This window comes from Pristiophorus japonicus, chromosome 9 (assembly GCF_044704955.1).
Source record: "Pristiophorus japonicus isolate sPriJap1 chromosome 9, sPriJap1.hap1, whole genome shotgun sequence".
NCBI lineage: Eukaryota > Metazoa > Chordata > Chondrichthyes > Pristiophoridae > Pristiophorus > Pristiophorus japonicus.
This window is the reverse complement of record NC_091985.1, coordinates 61,029,130-61,053,849: the sequence shown is the minus strand read 5'-3', so window position 1 is coordinate 61,053,849 and position 24,720 is coordinate 61,029,130. Positions and strand designations below refer to the sequence as shown.

Sequence of the window (24,720 nt, the reverse complement as noted above, 5' to 3'; positions counted from 1 at the left end):
ATACTCCATATGGGTCTCCTCCCATTTCATCAACCTCATCTCAGCCTTTCAGCACATCTTTCTATTCCCTTTTCTCTCATGCACTCGTCTAATTTCCTTTTGAAAGAATCTAAGCTATTTGCCTCAATTACTTTCTATGCTAGTGAGTTCCACATTCTAACCACTCTTTTGAGTCAAGAAATTTCTCCTTATTTCCCTATTGGTTTTATTAGTAACTATCTCGTATTTATGGCCCCTAGTTTTGGATTCTTCCACAAGTGGAGCCATTCTCTCCACACCTACCGTGTTCAACCTATTCATCATTTTAAAGACCTCTATCAGGTCTCCTCTAAGTCTTCTATTTTCTAAAGAAAACAAGTCCCAACCTGTTCAATCTTTCCTGATAGCTGTAATCTCTCAGCTCTGGTACCATCCTTGTAAATATTTTTGCACTTTCTCTACTGCTTCTATGTCCTCTTTATAGTATGGAGACAGTACTTTCAAAGCATTTCAAACATTAGCAGTAATGGAACTTTTTCTAATTTTGGCCCATGCTCTTATAGGACCAGAGTTCTATACAAGTTTAATATACCTTCACTACTTTTGAGTCCTACACGCCTAGAAATGAATCCCAGTGCTTTGTTAGCATGTTTAATTGCTTTGCTGACCGCGATGCTTCTTTTAATGATTTGTTCACCTATATCCCTGGATCTCTTTGCTCTTTTACGCGAGATAAGGTATGGGAGGGATAAAATATTTTCCATGCACAAAAAGGGCACAGTTGCGTTGTATTGGGAAGGACGACGAGATATATTTAAGAGAGGGTGAAAAATCCAAATTGGCAGAACTGCTAACCTCTCCCCCGCCCCCACCACCTGGGCTCCATAAAAGTAACGTCCTGCCTAGATTCAATGCTTAACATTGCTATTTTTAACAAGCTTTGGCCAGTTGTGAATGAGAAGAGGCAGAAGGAAGGATGCTGAAATGTTTCTCTCTATGGATTCAAATTTATTTTACTTCCTTTTTTATCATATAAATGGTACAAACTAAAGTTAAGCAGATGGTCCGGCATCTCAAAAGATTAAGACGAATCAAGCTTAGCTACAGCTGGATTTCCTCGTTGTGTTTTAACTTTGAATGTGATCTCTCTCAAGGCATTTCAAACATCTGGCTTCTTGTTTCATGTCATTTTTGTATTACATTTAAACCCCATAATGGTGTACCACTTTTTATAGTTGAAGTGTCCAATGCTTTTGAAGTGGATTGAAAGACTAGCTGCCAGACATACTATTATCAGCCCATTTATATGCAAGATTGATTAACTAATCAATTTGGAATGTATTGTTGATTAAATGGCTCAAAATATGTTTAAGTATTCTTATTTCCTTAAGTATTGCACCAATATGGACTTGTCAATACAATAATGTTAATAAAATAATAGGTTAAAATGTTTTAATGTAATTTTTTTCCTTTTGAGGATGCTTTAAAAAAAAAATTTTTTTTCTCCTTTCTGATCTTGGCAGTAACTGAGAGGAAGCATGCGTGGGAATCATGTTGCTCAGTCTTTGGCTAACCCGCTCTTGCACTGGTTGTTAGGAGTATTATAAACGAGGTCCAACAAGGATTTTTGCTCTGCTTTCCCCTCCCTGATGGAAGCACCTGGCTTTCACTTGCCACCTCTCCAAAGTAGCACAGCTGAGATCAAGAACCCAGAGAGGGTGGAGGTATGCATTTTGTGTCCCAACACTCCATGGATGCACGTGTCTGTGTTCATATACACTCATCATCATCATAGGCGGTCCCTCGAACCGAGGATGACTTGCTTCCATGTCAAAAATTTCACAGGTGTTTCAATGAAGGGCCTAAAATTCCAGATCCCGAACTAAATTTTGAAGGGTGGAAAATGCCTGTGCGTGAATTTTTTTAACGTGTGGTGACCGTTGCGCACCAACCACCACACGGGCTTGACAGAGCTAGGTCTTGGTCCTGTAGCAAGGATTAACCAAGACGACTGGAGACCACTCTGCTGTACGGACCTAGTGTGCACACATATGGCAGTGTGGGCTGGCCCGTGCTGCCCCTGGGCCCTGGCATCTTCTGGGGAGTGGGGGAAGCAATGTGGTGGCCTGGCCCAGCAGTCTGCGCAGCCCCCGGCCTGTGAGCACCATCGGAGCAGGCCGGGGAGCGGAAGGAGCAGCGTGGCGGCATACCACTCCAGGGAGCAGCACGTGCTGGAGCAGGAGAGCGACGGCAGTGAAAAGGGACGTCACCAAGGTCCAGGTCGGTGATTGGAGCGTGGGCAGGTACAGCAGGAGCGGCGAGGTCGGGGCGAAGGAGCGACGAGAGACGTGATCAGGGCCCAGGAGAGGCGCGAGTTCATATACACTACAGGTGGGCCTGGGGGCTCTGTGCCTCGGTGCGGGGAGTGTTCAGAGTGGGGTGGACGGGTTGACTGCGCAGATGGCGGTTGGTGGATGTGGTGTGGTTGGCGTCGCCGGGGGCGTGGCTCTGGGGTGGCCGGAGCTGGGGGCTCGACATCCGGGGGTGTTCGGAATTTGGGAAGGATTCTGACGGGACGGGGCGGGTTGGGTGCGGGGGGAGTGTTCCCGGTGTTGGGTGGGTCCGGAGCCAGGGGGTGGCATGCTCTTGGGATGGGGGGTGGGCTGTTTGGGGCTGGGATTGGGAGAGACTTCTTCACTCGGGGAGTTGTTGGCCTGTGGGGTTCCCTGCCGCGGAGAGTTGTTGATGCCAGTTCATTGGATGTGTTCGGGAGGGAGTTGGATGTGCTCCTTGCGGCTGGGGTCTCGGGGGGTGTGGAGAGGCGTGGGGGGGAGGTGCTGGGGTGGGTGATCAGCCATGATCTTGTTGAATGGTGGTGCAGGCTCGAAGGGCCGAATGGCTTACTCCTGCACCTATTTTCTATGTTTCTATTACAGCACTGCACTATCCCATGATTAATATTATTTTATTATGACTTTATTATAAAAAATAAGAACTGAGTTACAGTTGATAAAATATATTACGTTGCTAGTTAAAATCCCACATCTAATTTCATTATTTCCACAAATTCACTTTAGGTATTCGAATATTTGTGGTTTTATTGTTTTGACAATTATCTGGGGGTGAATTCCTCTTTTGAGGTGTGTTAACATGCAGAATTTTTGTGCATTAGCAGCAATGGAACCTTTTCAAATTTTGGCCTATGCCCTTATAATTCCCTTGAAGAGTAATCCAATTCAACAGATGTTAATATACAGACGTAGCTTTAATGGTTTATTGAATTGTTAAGAACATTTAAAGGCAAATATGTAAATTTTCTCATGCTTATCTTCAAGTCCACATTGCATTAATGACTGCCATTATAAATTTTACTTTACTCAGAGGGTGGTTAGAATGTGGAAACTGCTAGCACATGGAATAGTTGAGATGAATTTTTTTTTCCGTAGCCAATCTTTCCAATTCTTTGTCAGATCACAAACGCCAGAGGTCACCTTGCACACATCAAGGATCACCCTGCGCTAATGCTCTTAGCCAAAAGGCCTAGAGCCCAAGCACCGTTCCTGGAAGTACTGCAATACCAGGTTTGTGCCATGGAGGTGGATGGGTCAGGCCCCCCACACACCTCCGTGGAGGTGGATGGGTCAAACCACCCCACCCACCTCCTATTTCCAAAAAGCATAGGAGAATCACCTTCCTGATCCAGGGAGAACCACGTTGGGGTCATGGTTACTCCCCTGTCAGGTCAGTTACGCATGATCTTAGCCAAAAGGCCGAGAAGCGATAGTGAATAGTATAGATGCATTTAAGGGGTAGCCAGATAAGGAAGGTGGAAGGAGACCCGTGTGGAGCATAAACACTGGCATAGACCTGTTGGGCCTAATGGCCATTTTCTGTGCAGTAAGTACAATGTAATAGTATGTAATAAATGTGTTGTTAAAGCAAAGGAGAGAGTCAGTAGAGGTCACGCCAGAGCAGAGCCAGAAACATGTTAACATATAGTATTTATGTTACTGGGCTAGTGATCTCGAGGCCTGAACTAATAATCCAGAAAATGTGAGTTCAAATACCACCATAAATTATGTTTTTTAAAATCTAGAATTAAAAGACTGGTATCAGTAAACGTGACCATGAAGCTGTTGGATTACCATACAAACTCAAATGGTTCACTAGTACCTTTCAGGGAAGGAAACAACAACAACAACAACAACAACTTTGATTTATATAGCCTTTAACGTTGTAAAATGTCCCAAGGTGCTTCACAGCAGTGTTGTAAGGCAAAACAGATACATTTGACACCGAGCCACATAAGAAGAAATTATTGCAGATGACCAAAAGCTTGATCAAAGAGGTAGGTTTTAAGGAGCATCTTAAAGGAGAAAAGAGAGGTAGAGAGGCAGAGAGGTTTAGGGAGGGAGTTCCAGAGCTTAGGGCCCAACCAGCTGAAGGCACAGCCATGGATGGTTGAGCAGTTATAATCAGGGATGCTGAAGAGGTCAGAATTTGAGGAGCGCAGACATCTCGTGGGGTTGTGAGGCTGAAAGAGATTACAGCGTTACGGAAGGATTTGTAAACAAGGATGAGAATTTTGAAATTGAGACGTTGCTTAACCGGGAGCCAATGTAGGTCAGCGAGCACAGGGGTGATGGGTGATTGTGACTTGGTGCGAGTTAGGACACGGGCTGCCGAGTTTTGGATGTCCTCAAGTTTACATAGGGTAGAATGTGGGAGGCCAGCCAGGAGTGCATTGGAGTAGTCAAGTCTAGAGGTAACAAAGGCATGGATGAGGGTTTCAGCAACAGAGGAGCTGAGGCAGGGGTGGAGACAGGCAATGTTATGGAGGTGGAAATAGGCAGTTTTAGTTATGCCACTGTTATGTGGCCGGAAGCTCATTTCAGGGTGAAATATGACGGCTAGGTTATGAACAGTCTGGTTTAGCCTCAGATAGATGCTAGGGTGAGGGATAGAGTCAATGGCTAGGGAATGCAGTCTGTGGCGGGGACCAAAGACAATGACTTTGCTCTTCCCAATATTTAATTGGAGAAAATTTCTGCTCATCCAGTACTGGATGTCAGACAAGCAGTGTGACAATTTAGATACCATGGAGGAGTCGAGAGAAGTGGTGGAGAGGCAGAGCTGCGTGTCGTCAGCATACATGTGGAAACTGGCTTTGTGTTTTCGGATGATATCGCCAAGGGCAGCAGATAGATGAGAAATAGGAAGGGGCCAAGGATAGATTGTTGGGGGACACCAGAGGTAACAATGCGGGAGTGGGATGAGAAGCCATTGCAGGTGATTTTCTGGCTACGATTAAATAGATAAGAATGGAACTAAGCGAGTGGAGTCCCACCCACCTGGTCGATGGTCGGCAGGTGTTGGAGGAGGATGAAGTGGTCAACTGTGTCAAAGGCTGCTGACAGGTCGAGGAGGATGAGGAGGGATAGTTTACCTTTGTCACAGTCACAGAGGATGTCATTGGCGGAAAACAGATTGAAGAGATTCAAACATGGAGTTCCAGGAAAAATGGGCACGGATTTGGGAGGTGACAACCCGTTCAAGGACTTTGGAGAAGAAAGGAAGTTTCGAGATGGGGGTGGTAGCTAGCAAGCACAGTGGGGTCAAGGGTTGTTTTTTTGAGGAGAGGGGTGATAACCGCAAATTTAAAGGAGAGAGAGACAGTACCTGAGGAGAGATAACCGTTAACAATGTCGGCTAACATAGAAGCCAAAGAAGGAAGTTGGGTGGTCAGCAGTTTAGTGGGAATAGGGTCAAGGGAGCAGGAAGTGGGTCTCATGGACAAGATGAGCGTGGAGAGGTCAAGAGGAGAGATCAGAGATAAACTAGAGAAAGATGCGAGTTTAGGGCTAGGGCAGGGAGAAGCCTGACATCCTTACCCAGTCTGGCCTATATGTGTTCCGGAGAAGCGGCCTATCAAGCTATTCAGTTAAGGCAACTAGGGATGGGCAATAAATGTCGACTTTGCCAGCGACACGTGAGAGAGAAATATCAGCACCACTCTGATAGTGGTGGTAAAAGTGACCACAGCACTCATGTGTTTTTACCACAAGGCAACTGCAGGAGATTTAACAAGTAACAGCTTGCAGTTTACTGCCAACTTACTGAGGTCACAGATGCCTTGTTTTTGCATGCCACTGTGCCCCTGTTTTAGATGTCAGATTTGCTTCAGTTGTAGTAGGTCATGGGTTTTGGTTCCTCGAAGCTGCTTCAGCTTCATCGGAAGTGCAGGAGAAATCCAGTTTATGCATTTGTGCCCCAGGGTCTCCCTCCTCGTATTTCCAAATGTATCATATTCATATGTATCTTTTCATCATAAATTATTCAAAAAGCTCTCTGAGAGAAAGGCAGGCAGATATATAAGAGAGAGACACACAACTAGAGGGAGAGAGTCTTTCCTCATTCTAATTTGTTCTCCCTTAAAAAAACAATTAATTTACATTTTGAAATCAAACAAAGCCTCTAAAGGAACTATATAGGGAAGGAGGAGGATGGGGGGAGGGCGGGGGGCAGTGGTAGTAGGTGGGGGGGTGGGGGGTGCAGGTGGAAGGAAACAGGAAACAGGTTGGCTGTGAGGGGGCCTCTTCCCATCAGCACCTGCTCTTGGGGTACAAGTGGAAATGGGTCAGTAGATTGAAGATTAAGGATGGATTGAGTGATAGCAGAGCAAGGAAAAGGAGAGGATACGGGGGTTGTACAGCTATTTCAAAGGGAAGAGGTAGGTATACTGATGGTAGTGAGATGATTGATAAGAGCGGGAGAGGGTATTAGAAATGTGAAGGGGTAAATTATATGATGGGAGTGAGGAGAGGAAGTATGAGTGATGGTGGAGAGGCTAAGAAAGGTGCCACTACGAGCTACATTTTACCACAGTCCCCACCCTAAATGCAGCCTGTAACCATTGGTGGCTTCTTCCTCCACTCTATCATACGTGGCCACCGACCATCTCCCTCCTGAAAGGAAAGAAGAAAAAGACAGAGAAAGAAGCAGAAGATGAAAGAAATAGAAGCAAAAAGAGTGAGCGAGGGAGAAGCAGAAGAGAAAGGAAAGAGACAGAAGTGAAGAGGAGAGACAGGGAAGACAGAAAATGAAGACAACAGATACAGGTAAGAGAGAGACCATTCCATGATTTGCTGTGGGAGATCATATAATATATGCAAATCCATAGCTCATGAGACATGTGGCTCTTGTATATAATTGGAACCAGTGAAACTATTTATCCTAATTGTTCATCTCAAAAATCTTCCATGAATCATAATAAGCAGAAGAGATCAAATATTTACCAAATTTCTTATGAAAGCTGTGAATAGAGCCACAAATGAGTTGTGGATCAAGAGCTTGTGTCTCTGATCAAAAAGAATAGGTCAGTATTTTTTCACTTGTCTACAATCTTGCTACATTAAATCTTTTTGACAAATCAGTGATGCATTGAAAACTTCAATCATTTTAGTCAACCACTGTAATGCCTTAATTAAAATCAATAGATGACTATCTTGAATTCATCCACCATAGTGTAAATAAACATAATTATACTTATTAACAATAATTTTATATACAGCTATTTACAAGGCCATGTATGATATTACTGGATATAAAAAATATACGGGCTGGTAATAATTTTAATTCCACACCCAAAGAAAGTGTGATTTGGCATAAAAAGATGATTTGCATTTTCCCCACATGGGCTTAACAGAGTGTTAAAATGTTAATGCGAGTTGCTCTACAACAGCAATTAAGTCAATTATGGGGGTAGGTGGACCTCATTAGTTTTGGTCTGCCAGCAACTCTTGAGACATAACTTGGATTATAGTTAGACTCAATTCAGGCTTTAATTTAATGTCAGCAAGTATGATGAAAATCTATTTTTATTACCTTGCTCACTCAGAGTGATAAAAGCTACAACCACGAAGGGAGGCGTCATTGATCAATGTAATTGAATGGCGAATTGGAGTCCAAAGATATGAATCATTGTACATTATATTTCAGTTGGACATTATTCTGAATACACTTACAGAATCATCAAAAATACAACCTATACCAAGGAGACCATATTTGCAATTTCACAACTGATAGCAGTCGGGTAGTCTCTACATGATTAATGTTCCAAGGACCCCGAGAAGAATAAGTACCAAATGGGACTGAGCATTGCAGAAAAAGTTATAGGTCCAGGAGAGCCCAACTTATATACAACATCAGTTTAAAGAGAGACATGGGAGAGAAAGAAGACATGGCAGATGTAAATGGGAAGAATAGACATCATTTACACCTAACAACTAGAAAATTATTACAGCTATATACAATTAATTTATTACCCTCATTACTATCTAATGTAGTTTGCCAGCTGAATAGACATTTACAAAAACTTAGTTAGAACTATTTGCTTTGCGTAAATATTTTGTAAACATTAACAATCCTCTGGTCAATTTTCAGGTATTGGGTGCTTTAATGTTGGAATTGGTCACACATAGCAAATAATGAACATTGCAATAGTGCAATTTCCTCTAAGCAGCTCCTGGTTACAAACAGTGAACTAATCAGCATAGAGTCATGATTAGAACAGTTTATCACCTTGTGAACCGGAAATCAGTCTCTTGGTCTCTGGAAAAAACACACTGTTTTCCAATCAAGTTGCAGTGATTAGAAACTCATATAGCCCCGGTACGATTCAGAAAAAAACATTTCAACATCACTGAAATGTTGATCAGTATGAAAGAGGAGGTATAGCCAGATGGGGAACAATATTTATCACAGGCAATCCATTTACCCTTCTCACACACCAAATGACAAGCCATTCATTCACGGGATGTGAACATCGCTGGCAAGGCCAGCATTTATTGCCTATCCCTAGTTGCTCTGGAGAAGGTAGTGGTGAGCCACCTTCTGGAATCGCTACATTCCATATGATGAAGGTACTCCCACAGCGCTGCTAGGGAGGGAGTTCCAGGATTTTGACACAGCAACCATTTTGTGGCTTTGCTGATGCCAGCATATGCATTAAATAGCCTGGTTGCATCAGTTGGCTTGAACATTAGTGATTAACTTCTGATTGCTTATCTTAAGACACTGATTTGAGGAAAATGTTGCAATTATGCACATGTGGTATCTATAACCTGTTGACAATAGTGACTAGGAGGGTCTTAATGCTTACAACTCAGATTATAATCTCCTCCTTTATATTTCCAAACAAAATAATTTCAGCCATGGAATTTTTATAACTGAGCTGCTATGGAATGTTTATAGTGCAGACTTGAACTGTACATCCTTTAAATTATAACCCTGAAGATGATTGATAGAGTTGTCATCCAATTTCAGGAATAGAAACCACTTTTAAAATAAAAGAATATTATAAGCCCGATTGAATTAATTTTTAAGTTCATTATCATCTGTTTGACAGAAATTGAAATTTCCAAGAGATTCAATCCGATCATTTCTCCCACCCAAGTTAATGATCACTCTATTATTAAGAATCCTCATCTGTAGGAAATAAATGCTCAGTTTCTGATTCATTTCCATTGCAGTCTGGGAGAAAGAAGCTACTGCTCTACTAAGAACTGTACGGTCTGTAGTTTCTACATTGTAATATAATTTTAAGCTATGTGCTGCAGCCGATGCAATTATTAGATCGCTGGATCTAAGTGCTCTACACTGAGGGCCCGAATTTGGTCCCGGCTATGTCCTGCCCATTTCTCGGCAGCCCCTGGGCGGAAGGTCCGTTTTTGTCGCCCGTTGCCGCTGGGTCCTGTCGTGAGCCATTTTCGGCTCCGTTGTGTGGGTGGCAGTGGGAGCGGCAGTCGGCAGCAGTCGGCGGCCGGGAATGGGCGGGAGTGGGACTCGGCGGCCGACGTCACTACTGTGTGTCAGTTGGAGGCCTCTCCACTCGGGGATCTTCGGAGGGCCTCCACTGCGCATGCGCAAGATTTCGCGTTTTGGTGTTTTTGTAGTTTTCTTGATCCGATGTGTAGTCCTTTCATGGCCCTTTGAGGCTGATTGGGGAACAGCGCGCGTGCATAAAAGGAGAGCACGTTATCCCATCTGTGAGTGTGAGAGGGGAGAGGTGAGAGTTGGAGTTTAGAGAGCAGAGGGTTGGCATTGGAGAGGGGGCAGTCTGAGTTGCAGAGGGGGCAGTGTGAGAAATTTAAACCCACAAACTCTTCTGCAGCCATTCCTCTCATCATTGAGGATGAGTGGCCAGAAATCTTCAATGAAGACAGACAAAACCAGACGCAGAGCTCCGTGGTTCAGGAATTGGAGGAGCTAGTGACGAAGGTGGAGTGCAGGTACAACAAACTCACCCTGGATGGTCGTGGCAAGCCTCCACCAGCCTAGATACATTTCAGTCACTTTTATGACATCCAATTTAAACATCACCATCAGCAAGAAAGTAATGCAACATGCATCTAACTTTTTTCCAGCAGTCCCGCTCATAATGGTGCAGCATCTGCCCGGTTGCCGTGATGTGATGGCCTCCAGCACTCCCTCCCACCCATTCCCCATGCTGCCCGACTGCCAGCAGATCACCAGCCTCCCGTTCTCCGTGCTGCCCGACTGCTGTCCACCTCTCCCTCCCTCCCTCCCTCCCTCCCTCCCGATCTCACTGCTGGCCGAATGCCGTCCAGGTCAGACCTGCTTTTACCGAACGGTCCTTCTGGCGGGTGGCAGGTCGACCGGAGGCCAGCATAACTGATGAAAATTACACTTTTCCAACATCTGGCATGGGCGGGCGGCACGATCTGACATCGGCCGAACACTTCTCCACCAATCTTCCACCGGGCGGAACCTCGACGGCAGATGGGTGTTTCTGGAGGAATCGCCCAGAAAACCGACATTTGCAGCGGGACCTAGGCGAATGCGAGCAGAACATTGACCAATTTAGGCCCCTGTATTAATGCTTATCATTTTAGTTTGTACATATTTGACATGTAAAGCAAATTTAAATCTGAACCTTGAACCATTTCAAGCCCATTGACAAAGGCTGAGTTTGACCTAATTTAAGGTTCAGATTAACTTTCAACAGACGAAACACTGATACTGCACATCTTCAGAGGGATATCAAAATATGTGGCTGTTTAAATATGATCATATGCATTTTGTCCTGTTCATATGCACGTAACAATTTTCCATATCTTAGCACTGACCTCCCAGCAACATTGTATGCGAGGGCTGGGTAATTCTTTAGCTGCTGTCTGTGGACAAAACCACTGCGACAAAAATATAGCTGCCATTAAAAAGTAAGTTTTCATATTTATTTTTATCCCAAGAGAGTGTCCAATTCCAACAATTGAGAATGCATCTGTATCGCCCAGTAAGATTGGACTGTGGGAGTAGTTGAGGAATATTCAATTTCTCATGGTGTTGAAGTTCCAGCAGTTCTCTGCAAATGTATTTGGTTTCTCTAGAGTTGTAGAGGGAGGACCGCAACAAATTTTACAGGCTTCAAAACTAAAGTTACTCTCCACAAAACAGAATACTTACCTACAAACTGTTGTGGTTTGCTGTGATCAATGTTTATCAGGTTCCTCCAAAAAAATGACATTTACAAAAGGCAACATGATTGAGTTAGTTATTTCTATTGCCTCCTGTTATTTGTATTGCCTTCGCTATGTCCATTCAATAGACCCAGTCCTGAAAAATCAGTATTAGTCACCCTCAATCCAAAACTGTTGTTCACAAAAAATATAACTTTTTTTATTTGTTCACAGGTTGTGGGCGTTGCTGGCAAGGCCAGCATTTATTGCCTATCCCTAATTGCTCTTGAGAAGGTGGTGGTGAGCCACATTCTTGAACCATTGCAGTCAGTGTGGTGAAGGTATCACACTGTGGAATTAGGGAGGAGGTTCCACGATTTTGACCCAGCAATGATGAAGGAACAGCGATATACTTCCAAGTCTGGATGGTGTGTGACTTAGAGGAGAATTTGGAGGTGATGTGTTTCCACACACCTGCTGCCCTTATCCTTCTAGGTGGTAGATGTTGCGGGGTTGGGAGGAGCTATCGAAGAAGCATTGGCGAGTTGCTGCAATGAATCTTGTAGATGGTACACACTGCAGCCAAAGGGCACCGTGGTGGAGGGAGTGAATGTTTAAAGTGGTGAATGAGGTGCCAATCAAGCGAGTTGCTTTGTCCTGGAAGCTGTTGGAGCTGTACTCAGCCAGGCAAATGGAGAGTATTCCATTACACCCCTGACTTGTGCCTTGTAGATGATGGAAAGGCTTTGGGGAGTTAGGAAGTGAGACACTCTCCTCAGAATACCCAGCCTCTGACCTGCTCTTGTTGCCACGGTATTTATGTGGCTGGTCCAGTTATGTTTCTGGTCAATGGTGACCCCCCAGGATTTGGCAATGGTAACGCCGTTGAATGTCAAGGGGAGATGGTAAGATGCTCTCTTGTTACAGATAGTCATTGCCTGACACTTGATTGGCACAAATGTTACTTGCCACTTTTCAGCCCAAGCCTGAATGTCATCCTGGTCTTGCTGCATGCCGGCATAAACTGTTTCATTATCTGAGGAGTTGCGAATGGATGCTAACATTGTGGAACCATTGGCAAACATTCTCACTTCTGACCTTATGATGGAGGGTTGGTCATTGATAAAGCAGCTGAAGATGGCTGGGCCTAGGACACTGCTCTGAGGAACTCCTGCAGTGATGTCCTGGGGCTGAGATGATTGGCCTCCAACAACTACAACCATCTTCCTTTGTGCTAGGTATGACTCCAGCCAGTGGAGAGTCTTTCCCTTGATTCCCATTGACTTCAGTTTTACTAGGGCGCTTTGATGTCACATTCAGTAAAATGCTGCCTTGATGTCAAGGGCAGTCACTCTTGCCTCACCTCAGGTATTCAGCTCTTTTGTCTTTGTTTGAACCAAGGCTGTAATGAGGTCTGGAGCCGAGTGGTTCTAGCAGAATCCAGACTGAGCATCGGTGAGCAGGTTATTGGTGAGTAAGTGCCGCCTGATAGCATTGTCGATGACACCTCCCATCACTTTGCTGATGATTGAGAGTAGACTGATGGGCCGGTAATTGGCCAGATTGGATTGGTCCTGTTTTTTGTGGACAGGACATAGCTGGACATAGTTTTCCATATTGTCAAGTAGATGATAGTATTGTAGCTGTACTGGAACAGGTTGGCTAGAGACGTGGCTAGTTCTGGAGCACAAGTCTTCAGCACGACAGCCGGGGTATTGTCTGGGCCCATAGCCTTTGCTGTATCCAGTGCGCTCAGCTGTTTCTTGATATCATGTGGAGTGAATTGAATTGGCTGAAGACCGGCTTCTTTGATAGTGGGGACCTCAGGAGGGGGCCGATATGGATCATCCACTCGGCATTTTTGGCTGAAGATGGTTGTAAATGCTTCAGCCTTGTCTTAAGCATTCGTGTGCTGGGCTCCGCCATCATTGAGGATGGGGATATTTATGGAGTCTCCTCCTCCTGTTAGTTGTTTAATTGTCCACCACCATATATGACTGAATGTGGCAGGACTGCAGAGCATTGATCTGATTCGTTGATTGGGGGATCGCTTAGCCCTGTCTATACCATGCTGCTTCCGCTGCTTAGCATGTATGTAGTCCAGTGTTGCAGTTTCCCCAGGTTGGCACCTCATTTTTAGGTATACCTAGTGCTGCTCCTGGCATGCTCTTCTGCACTCCTCATTGAACCAGGGTTAGTCCCCTGGCTTGATTGTAATGATAGAGTGAGGGATATGCCGGGTCATGAGGTTACAGATTGTGGTGGAATACAATTCTGCTGTTGCTAATGGCCCACAGTGCCTCATGGACGCCCAGTTTTGAACTGCTTGACCTGTTCTGAATCTATCCCATTTAGCACAGTTGTAGTGCTACACAGCATGATGGATGGTGTCCTCAGTGTGAAGACGGGACTTTGTCTCCCCAATGACTGTGCGGTGGTCACTGCTACCAATGCTGTCATGGACAGATGCATCTGCAACAGGTAGATTGATGAGGATGAAGTCAAGTCAGTATTTCCCTTTTGTTGGTTCTCTCACCACCTGCTGCAGGCCCAGCCTGGCAGATATGTCCTTCAGGACTCGGCCTGCTTGGTCACTAGTGGTGCTCTTGGTGATGGACATTGAAGTTCCCCATCCAGAGTATATTCTGTTCCCTTGCTACCCTCAGTACTTTTTCCAAGTGGTGTTCAACATGGAGGAGTACTGATTCATCAGCTGAGGGAGGGCGGTAGGTGGTAATCAGCAGGAGGTTTCCTTGCCCATGCTGGACCTGATGCCATGAGACTTCATGGGGTCCGGAGTCAATGTTTAGAACTCCCAGGGCCACTCCCTCCCAACTGTATACCACTGTGCCACCATCTGTGGTATGTCAGGACATACTCATGGAGGAGTCCGGGACATTGGCAGAATGGTATAATTCTGTTAGTATGACTATGTCAGGCTGTTGCTTGACTGGTCTGTGGGACAGCTCTCCCAATTTTGGCACATGTCTTCAGATGTTAGTGAGGAGGACTTTTGCAGGGTTGACTGGGTTAGGTGTGCTGTTGTTGTGTCCGAAGCCGGATGATCCGTCCAGTATTATTCTTATTATGTTTCAGTGTAACGGTTTGCTACAACTGAGTGGCTTGCTAGGCCATTTCAGAGGGCAGTTAAGATTCAACCACATTGCTGTGGGTCTGGAGTCACATATAGGCCAGAATTTTCTTCCTCGAAGGACATTAGTGAACCAGTTGGGTTTTTCCGACAATCCGGTAGTTTCATGGTCAACATTACTGACACTAGCTTTTTAATTCCAGATTTATTAATTAACTGAATTTAAATTCCCCAGCTGCCATGGCGGGATTTGAACTCACGTCTCTGGATTATTAGTCCAGGCCTCTGGATTACTAGTCCGATAATATAACCACTATGCTACAGTTCCCAACTTATTTCATTATTCCAAAAATAAAAAATAAAACCTATGAGGGTGTTTTAATTTTCCTTGATCTTCTAGGGAGGGATAGGGTGGTTGCTTTTTGGGTGGTTGCTTTTTTTTTGGTTAATGTTGGAGTGTACAGCCATTCTCATTGATGGCCATAGTTTTTTAGTGCAAGCAGGCATTGAGTATATATTCATCCTTGGCAGTTCAAACAAAAGTATTGATCTGTTTTCCCTATGGCTGCAGTGGTTGTGAACAGTGTTATAAACTGGTCATTAAAATAACATTTCTCAACTGACTGGCAAAGAAGGAACTTAAGATTCAGTACTTGTATTTTTACAACCTGTTGAGATGGAAATTATCCAATCCTGAGCAATCAAAAACAATTTATTTTCCACTAAAATATCAACAATTCTTTGCATATTACATTTTCACATGAGACTGGGGAGTTAATGAGCATAGCCCTCTAATGGTGTAAACTATCTTGTGAAAACAATGGGGCCTGAAATTCCAAAGTCCCAGGTCCGTACGAAGTTTCTACGGACCCGGGAAGGCATCGGAAAAGCTGGTTTTCAGTGCGCAATGCGCATGCGCTGAAAACCGTCTTTTCTGATCTGTCAAGTTTCTGGTTTGACAGATCTCGCGCATATCAGGAGCGAGGACACTTGCAGGGAAAGATTTGCGATAGTAATGCATATCTTGCCCAGCAAATGTCCTTAATAATCTTGCGCCTGAAAAAGTAGGCGTATAGCCTACTTTTACAGATGCAAGTGTTTAAAAACATACATAAACATTAAAATTAAATTAAATAAACACATATGAAAACATATTTTATTGTTAAAAATCCTCCCCATTAAGGTAAGTTTATTTTAAGGCATAATTAAAAAAACTTTAAAAAGTCGGGAAAATATTTTATTTTATAAGAACTTTAATTTAAATGAATCTTAAATATGTAGTGTATTTTTCTATTTTTTTATCAGTGTTTTGTGTGTTTGGGGGGGCTTCTCATTCATAATAATGGGAACTCCAACTTAAAGAGTTCCTATTATTATGAATGAGAAAATATTGTACCTTGCTTGACTATCCAGAGCCATGAGACTCCAACTCCAGCATACGGACGTCGAAATGTGCACGCGCTCCGATGTGTAGAGAGTGAAGGCCTCAGGATCGGAAGTTTGAGTGGGCACAACAGGAACAAGTAGGTGTGCATCTTTTTAAATTTTTCAGTCGATTGCCTGCGGGAAGAGCTCGACTGGGATTTCTTGGCTGATATATTGATTGAGTATTGAATGTGCCAAATGGTAAATCATTAAGTTTATGATTTAGTTATGCAGTTATACAATCATCTTGTGCAGTTAAATCTAGGAGTGCATAAATGTCAATCATAAATTAAATGGCGATTATAAAGTACAGATGATGTTTATATTATGGCTCAGGTCATCATTGAGTTTCTGCTGTCAAATACTGTGCCATGATTTGCATATAAATAAGAATGCTCAGGAACAGCATCTCATAAATGAATTTATTATCACTTTAATCCTTTCGACCTTTCCCTGAAATCATTCTTGACCTTAATTAATGTCTGAAAACCACTGCAGTAAATGCATGTTCCAGATGTCAAAATGCAACACAGAAAAATGTTGCACAACAAAGCTCCTCTTCAGAAACTTAATTAACCTTTTGTGATCTTGAGCAGGGACACTGCAGTCTACTGCACCCTGCATGATGAATGTTATCAATGCATCTGCTTTTATTCATGTGCTAAACTAACGAGTGCCGATATGATAACTTGCAAGAAGTTATATTCATCATAAAACATATTTTCAATAAGTATTCATGAATGGATTTCCAGAAATCCCTTTCTTTGCCCGGCCTGGTTACCTCACTGCACACAGAGACAGGAAGCGCGGGAAACCGAGACTAATGCCGAACCATAGATGTTTCTGGACCAGAGTGTCCTGGACCAGAGAGGTCCAACCTGTACATAGATACAATGGAAAGTATTGCATTTGTAACAGGATTAAAATAAAACCCCTCATTTTAACTCATCAAATTTGCCTGTTTCTGAAGATATAAAATCTTATACATGTTCTATTTCCTCGCTACAGCTTCGCTGGTCTACACATGATTGCATGTATGTGACCTACTGCTAGATGTCCAGCAATGGTGTTCTTCATCTAGGCATGAGAAGGTACACAGCGATTGCCTGATGAAGACCCTCTTGCTCCAATTCTCCCCTGTGCAAAGGTTCTTATCTTTTGGTTGTTTCCCCCCCCTCCCCCCATAGCAGTGGAGTTGGGTCAGTAATTTAACGAAGTTGGCAATTCAGTGTGATCTCCTCCATTAATGCTCCACCAAGTCTGTGATTTTGAGAACAGCTGTGCAGGTTGCCAACTCGTATAATGGTATCACATCTCCAAAGTTGCGAAGAAAGCAATGGGGTAGATTTTCATCTTTACCATCTGGGCATTAGGCATCCCTTGAGTGGAGCACAGCAAGGACAATCTGACAGTAAGTTTTGCACCCCAGTAACAGAGCCTACCTGCTTTTCCTTCTATTTAAATTAATTAAAGGAAAATAAGCTGGTCTCTATAACAGGCGTGCAATCCTCACCTCCTCATTTTCCTCGAAGTGCTTTACCCAGGTGATATTTAATGACCAGGCGGTAAAGATGAAAATCTACCCCCTGTGTTTCACTTCTGATTTCCATATGGGTAGGAAAATCCTGGCAAGTGGCAAATTTATGAGTTAGCTATTAATTTGAGATTTCTTCTCCACTGTGATTGTCCACCAATTCCAGAAAGTGAGCAACTCCATGTAATATGGAATTATCGTGACAACTTGTTTTTCTTAGTAATGTTAAAGAAAATATTTTTAAAAATTGATACATTGCTGAGCTAGTGACAACGATGGCTAGTCTTGAAATTTGAACAAACAGGGAAGTTGCGTGGGCAGGACTTGAGTGTGAAAGGGATTGAAAGAACATGAAGTGGGTCTCATTAACAAGAGAGTGAAGAGATAGGTGAGGAGATATTTATTTTACACTGTTTCTGAAGCATGGAATGTTTTAGGAAATAATAAAATGTGGGATTATAGATTAGCTCAGGTTTGAACAAGATGCCAAAACTGTAAACAATCTGATTCAACTTGAGAGAGGGACCATGGAAGCAAATGGACTTGGTGACAAGGTAATGGAGTTCCTAGTGGGACCAAATGTTTTTTGTAAGTGGTTTTGCCCTTGGTGGTTTTGAATCATCCCCCTTACAACAGTTCTAGACCCAGGAATTATAGTAGTGAACAGAATACTCAGTTATAGACAGATCTTTCGGTCTCAACCATCACAATGCTTTTATTCAAGTTAAAGCACACACCTGCTTCTAGTGAAACACACCTTGGTGACGTAAAACCAACACAGTACAACACACAACACTGGCCCATCTGAACAGACCCCTATCGCGAAGTACCCACGACTAAAACACCCCTGCTTGGATCAATAGGGCACCACCGAATCTGTCCAACGGACTGTGTGTACGCCTATGATCATTGCAGAAACCTCCCCACTAAACACTTAAGGCTTGGTTGGGACACACGACACCCCTTCACACTATGCAGTAGTCTAAAGGATGTATGGGCTGGGATAATGCTCACCAGTTACCCCTTTGGCTTACTTGCTGCTTCTCCCGATGAGGCATATCTTCTGGTTCCGTTTCAATCTATGGTTTCCAAGTCCAGTCTCAAGGTCAGCTTCCCAGCCAAAATAGCGAGGCTCTCTTTGCTTGCAGATGATGGTATCTTCTCTCTGTCTCAGATGGACTGCTCGCTCCTTGAATGCATTGAATGAAGCAAGCAAGCATAGAAGAGGAGAGAGGGAGATATATGGCAGCAAACTGCATTTCTGGTATACCTGGAAAATGCTTGCTGAATCCTCGTGCCAAAAACCAGTCCTTTGCCCGAGGCAGTCCAACTAAAGAGCATGAATCACACCTTCGGCCTGTGCCTTTGTTACTGGGCTCTTCCTGGGGATAAAGGCTCCAACGAGTCTGGATGGCCGATAGCTTCCTTTGTCCGGAGGTTCCCGCGCTCCGGGGCTATCTCATTCCAGGATGATAGCTTGAGCACTGACCAGTTTACCTGATCTCTCACTGATGAGTTCCCATTACATGACAAAAGGGTCCTCCATCAGCCATCTACCTGTGATGAGGTTCCTGCTTTCAGCCATTGACCCATCCCAGACTATCCCCGCCCACCTGATGTGTATTCCTGTGGAACATGTCTAGGCCTGTCCCAGTCATGCTGTCAGCTCTTCTGCAGTAAATGAAATATAGAAAAGCAATGTCCAAAATTTAAAGTTCAAAATCCTGAGGTCTGTGTCGATGTTTACGCCGATGCTTACATTTTCTAATGTTGAGCTGGAGGAAATTGTAACTCATCTGGATGCCAAAGGCAGTCGAAGTGTTGAGAGAAGTAATGGAGAGATAGAGCTGGTATCATTAGTGTGTATGTGAAAGTTAATCCATGCTGGTGGATAATGTTGTTGAGGGGCAGCATCTAGATAAGGAAGAGGAGGAGACTGAAGATGTATTCTGAATGTGACAATATGGGGAAGGATGAGAGGGGGAGAAGGACTTAAGGAGGCAGTTGGTTGTGGAATAAAAATTATCCTAAAGTAACAGTATTTTGGCTGAGGACAGTGAAGCACGATAATGGTTTACGTGTTCAAGCCAGGTTTAGCTATTCACGATAGGCGTGTTGTACACAAGTTACCCTCATTTTGTATCCTCTGACTTAAGCTAAACTGGTTAAGTGACAGTGGTGGGAGACGGTGATTCATTTGATGGAAACAAGGGCATTGAAGGCAGAAGCCAAGGAACAGTCAAGCAGGTCAACAGTGGCACAAATGTCAAGAAAGGTGGAAGGTGCGGAATATGAGAAAAGTGAGATTCATAGAATCATAGAAAGGTTACAGCACAGAAGGAGGCCATTCGGCCCATCAAACCCGTGCCAGCAGCACTTCAGCTAGACCCACGCCCCTGCCCTTTACCCATAGCCCTGCAATTTTTTTTCCTTCAGGTACTTATCCAATTCCCTTTGAAAGCCATGATTGAGTCTTCCTCCACCATCCTTTCAGATAGTGCATTTCAGATCATAACCACTTGCTGCGTAAAAATGTTTTCCCTCATGTCGTCTTTGGAGCTTCTGCCAATCACCTTAAATCTGTGTCCTCTGGTTCTCTCAACCCTTCCACCAATGGGAACAGTTTCTCTCTATCTACTCTGTCTAGACCCCTCATGATTTTGAACACCTCTATCAAATCTCCTCTCAACCTTCTCTGCTCTAAGGAGAACAATCCCAGCTTCTCCAGTCCATCCACAAAACTGAAGTCCCTCATCCCTGGAAACATTCTTGTAAATCTTTCCTGCAGCCTTTCTAAGGACTTAACATCCTTCATAAAGTACGGTGCCCAGAATTGGACACAGTATTCCAGTTGAGGCCGAACCAGTTTATCATAACCTTCTTGCCTCTATTTATGTACTCTTATGCCTCTATTTATGTAGCCCAAAATCCTGTATGCTTTTTTAACCACTTTCTTAACCTGCCCCGCCACCTTCGACTATTTGTGCACATATAGCCCGAGGTCTCTCTGTTCCTGCAACCCCTTTAGAATTGTACCCTTTAATTTATATTACCTCTCCTCATTCTTCCGACCAAAACATATCACTTCGCAGCTTTCTGCGTTAAATTTCATTTAACATGTGTCCACCCACTTCACCAGCCTGTCTCTATCCTCTTGAAGTCTATCACTATCCTCCTCACTGTTCACTATACTTCCAAGTTTTGTGTTAACTGCAAATTTTGAAATTGTGCCCTGTACACCCAAGTCAAAGTCATTAATATATATCAAGAAAAGCAGTGGTGCTAGTACCAACCCCTGGGGAACATCACTGTATATCTTCGTCCAGTCCGATAAACAACCGTTCACCACTACTCTCTGTTTCCTGCCACTTCGCCAATTTCGTATCCATGCTGCCACTGTCCCTTTTATTCCATGGGCTTCAACTTTGCTAGCAAGCCTATTATATGGCACTTGATCAAACATCTTTTGGAAGTTCATGTACACCACATCAAACGTATTGCCATCATCAAGCCTCTCTGTTATCTCATCAAAAATTTGTGATGGAACTGGGGAGAGTAAGATCCTTGGGTAGATGGTGGGAATAGTGGGATTGGAGGAGGATAAGGGGATGTGAGTTGTCATGGAGACAAGGAAGTGTTCAATGATAGTGTTGTCACTGATCAAAACTTTGGCTGCAGACAGAGATAATGTGGTCGAGGGGGTGACGGACAATATAGCTGGAAGACTTTATACGAAGGTGTGATGGAATTGGGGAGAGAATGATCCATGGAAAGTAGTGAAGTCAGAAGAGAAGTGGCTAGGCAACTGGAGGTGTAACTTGAAATTATGCAGGATCAGAAGTTGCTCAGTGCGGAGGCTGAGGGAAAAGTGAAGGGAGAACATCTCGGTAAGGGCCCATTTTTCTTATGGGTCCTACCTCTCTCACAGCAACAAAATTTGATTCTATGCCTCCAACGATTCCTTTTGTAATGATGTCGGTGATTAATATCAGTTCTAGGCATGTCTTAATTGAGCTTTACATTTGCACTTTCATTGGGATTGGAACCATCCATGTGTCCTTTTTGAATGTGTCTTTTGGTGTTACACCTTCTGGATAAACACGCCAGATCAGATGACATTAGAGAGTTTAATACCATTGTTGTGTTGTGCAAACAAAAATTCTTAATGCTTAGCAAAATCTGCTCATCCAGAACAGCAGAGAACATTTCATTTAACCAGTAATAGTTAATGTTTGATATGTGCCAACAATGCAATTACTCTTCTGTGTATCAGCGGCCCTTCTCCAATAGTTTTCACTGGTGTCCAGTTAAGAAAATCTGGTGATTATCAGAAACTGCATGTAAATCATTTATGTTGGTGGACACTTAAGGGTTGGTTTTCCTTTCTTCTTCTTCACAGCTGTTATAGAAACATAGAAACACAGAAAATAGGTGCAGGAGTAGGCCATTTGGCCCTTCTAGCCTGCACCGCCATTCAATGAGTTCATGGCTGAACATGTAACTTCAGTACCCCATTCCTGCTTTCTCACCATACCCCTTGATCCCCTTAGTAGTATGGACTACATCTAACTCCTTTTTGAATATATTTAGTGAATTGACCTCAACAACTTTCTGTGGTAGAGAATTCCACAGGTTCACCACTCTCTGGGTGAAGAAGTTTCTCCTCATCTCGGTCCTAAATGGCTTACCCCTTATCCTTAGACTGTGACCCCTGGTTCTGGAATTCCCCAACATTGGGAACATTCTTCCTGCATCTAACCTGTCTAAACTTAGTGTCATCCGCAAATTTGGAGATACTACATTTAATCCCCTCGTCTAAATCATTAATGTACAGTGTAAACAGCTGGGGCCCCAGCACAGAACCTTGCGGTACCCCACTAGTCACCGCCTGCCATTCTGAAAAGTACCCATTTACTCCTACTCTTTGCTTCCTGTCTGACAACCAGTTCTCAATCCATGTCAGCACACGACTCCAAATCCCATGTGCTTTAACTTTGCATATTAATCTCTTGTGTGGGACCTTGTCGAAAGCCTTCTGAAAGTCCAAATATACCACATCAACTGGTTCTCCCTTGTCCACTCTACTGGAAACATCCTCAAAAAATTCTAGAAGATTTGTCAAGCATGATTTCCCTTTCACAAATCCATACTGACTTGGACCTATCATGTCACCTCTTTCCAAATGCGCTACTATGACATCCTTAATAATTGATTCCATCATCTTACCCACTACCGATGTCAGGCTGACCGGTCTATAATTCCCTGTTTTCTCTCTCCCTCCTTTTTTAAAAAGTGGAGTTACATTGGCTACCCTCCACTCCATAGGAACTGATCCAGAGTCAATGGAATGTTGGAAAATGACTGTCAATGCATCCGCTATTTCCAAGGCCACCTCCTTAAGTACTCTGGGATGCAGTCCATCAGGCCCTGGGGATTTATCAGTCTTCAATCCCATTAATTTCCCCAACACAATTTCCTGACTAATAAGGATTTCCCTCAGTTCCTCCTCCTTACTAGACCCTCTGACCCCTCTTATATCTAGAAGGTTGTTAGTGTCCTCCTTAGTGAATACCGAACCAAAGTACTTGTTCAATTGGTCCGACATTTCTTTGTTCCCCGTTATCACTTCCCCTGACTCTGACTGCAGGGGACCTACATTTGTCTTTACTAACCTTTTTCTCTTTACATATCTATAGAAACTTTTGCAATCCGTCTTAATGTTCCCTGCAAGCTTCTTCTTGTACTCCATTTTCCCTGCCCTAATCAAATCCTTTGTCCTCCTCTGCTGAGTTCTAAATTTCTCCCAGTCTCCGGGTTCACTGCTATTTCTGGCCAATTTGTATGCCACTTCCTTGGCTTTAATACTATCCCTGATTTCCCTTGATAGCCACGGTTGAGCCACCTTCCCTTTTTTATTTTTACGACAGACAGGAATGTACAATTGTTGTTGTTCATCCATGCGGTCTCTAAATGTCTGCCATTGCCCATCCACAGTCAACCCCTTAAGTATCATTCGCCAATCAATCCTAGCCAATTCACGCCTCATACCTTCAAAGTTACCTCTCTTTAAGTTCTGAACCATGGTCTCTGAATTAACTGTTTCATTCTCCATCCTAATGCAGAATTCCACCATATTATGGTCACTCTTCCCCAAGGGGCCTCACACAACGGGATTGCTAATTAATCCTCTCTCATTACACAACACCCAGTCTAAGATGGCCTCCCCCCTGGTTGGTTCCTCGACATATTGGTCTAGAAAACCATCCCTTATGCACTCCAGGAAATCCTCCTCCACCGTATTGCTTCCAGTTTGGTTAGCCCAATCTATGTACATATTAAAGTCACCCATTATAACTGCTGCACCCTTATTGCATGCACCCCTAATTTCCTGTTTGATGCCCTCCCCAACATCACTACTACTATTTGGAGGTCTATACACAACTCCCACTAATGCTTTTTTGCCCTTTTGTGTTCTGCAGTTCCACCCATATAGATTCCACATCATCCAAGCTAATGTCCATTCTAACTATTGCATTAATCTCCTCTTTAACCAGCAATGCTACCCCACCTCCTTTTCCTTTTATTCTATATTTATGAGAACATTATTTGAATTGTGCCATCTGGTTGAAAGAAAGATCTCTTGAGACACATTCTTTCTAATAATACATAGTAAACTTTATTTAAAATGATGCGGGAAATATCTCAAAGATTGAAGACGTTACATAGTGTTCATGATTTTCCAAAAAGAGAGTGATGTAAGTAAACTTCTTGAACACAGCTCTGGAAGAGTACGGGTAAAAATGTCCCTTTCCCGCGTGTCTAAAGTCTATAATAACTTGCTTCTAATTTGGTTTGCTCGGTTTACTTCACAGTCATAAAAAATGAGCTTTCAGTTTGGTCTAATGAGAGTACATAATTATTTTATAGCATTTGAAGTATTATTTTTATACTATTAATCTCTTACCTGCTTTTACTAGAAAACTGAGATACGTCATATGGGCATAAGTTCTAGCATCATCACCTTAGGCAATATGCAATTAATGTAGCTCATTTTTATTTTAAAAAAGTTGAAAATATATCTCGATAAATCCCATTCAAAAATCCCCCTAGAGGAAACTTGGTATACTCCAGACAACAGGCCACCGTTATATAAACAGGTTCCGTGGAAAGGAAATACTGTGCACTAATGCAATACTTTCTAAGGCTTTTGCTGT

At 43.4% G+C, this 24,720-nt stretch overlaps 1 long non-coding RNA gene and 1 pseudogene across 1 annotated transcript in view; one reads left to right on the top strand and one right to left on the bottom strand.

Annotated features, from left to right (window-relative positions):
• Positions 1–3,523: 3,523 nt before the first annotated feature.
• LOC139274287 (U2 spliceosomal RNA) lies at positions 3,524–3,761 on the bottom strand (annotated as a pseudogene).
• Positions 3,762–6,975: 3,214 nt separating this feature from the next.
• Positions 6,976–24,720, top strand: part of LOC139272617 (uncharacterized) — a 58,139-nt gene continuing 40,394 nt past the window's right edge. Inside the window, exon 1 of the long non-coding RNA XR_011594910.1 lies at positions 6,976–7,097. This is a non-coding gene — a long non-coding RNA (uncharacterized lncRNA). The remainder of the gene's footprint in view (positions 7,098–24,720) is intronic.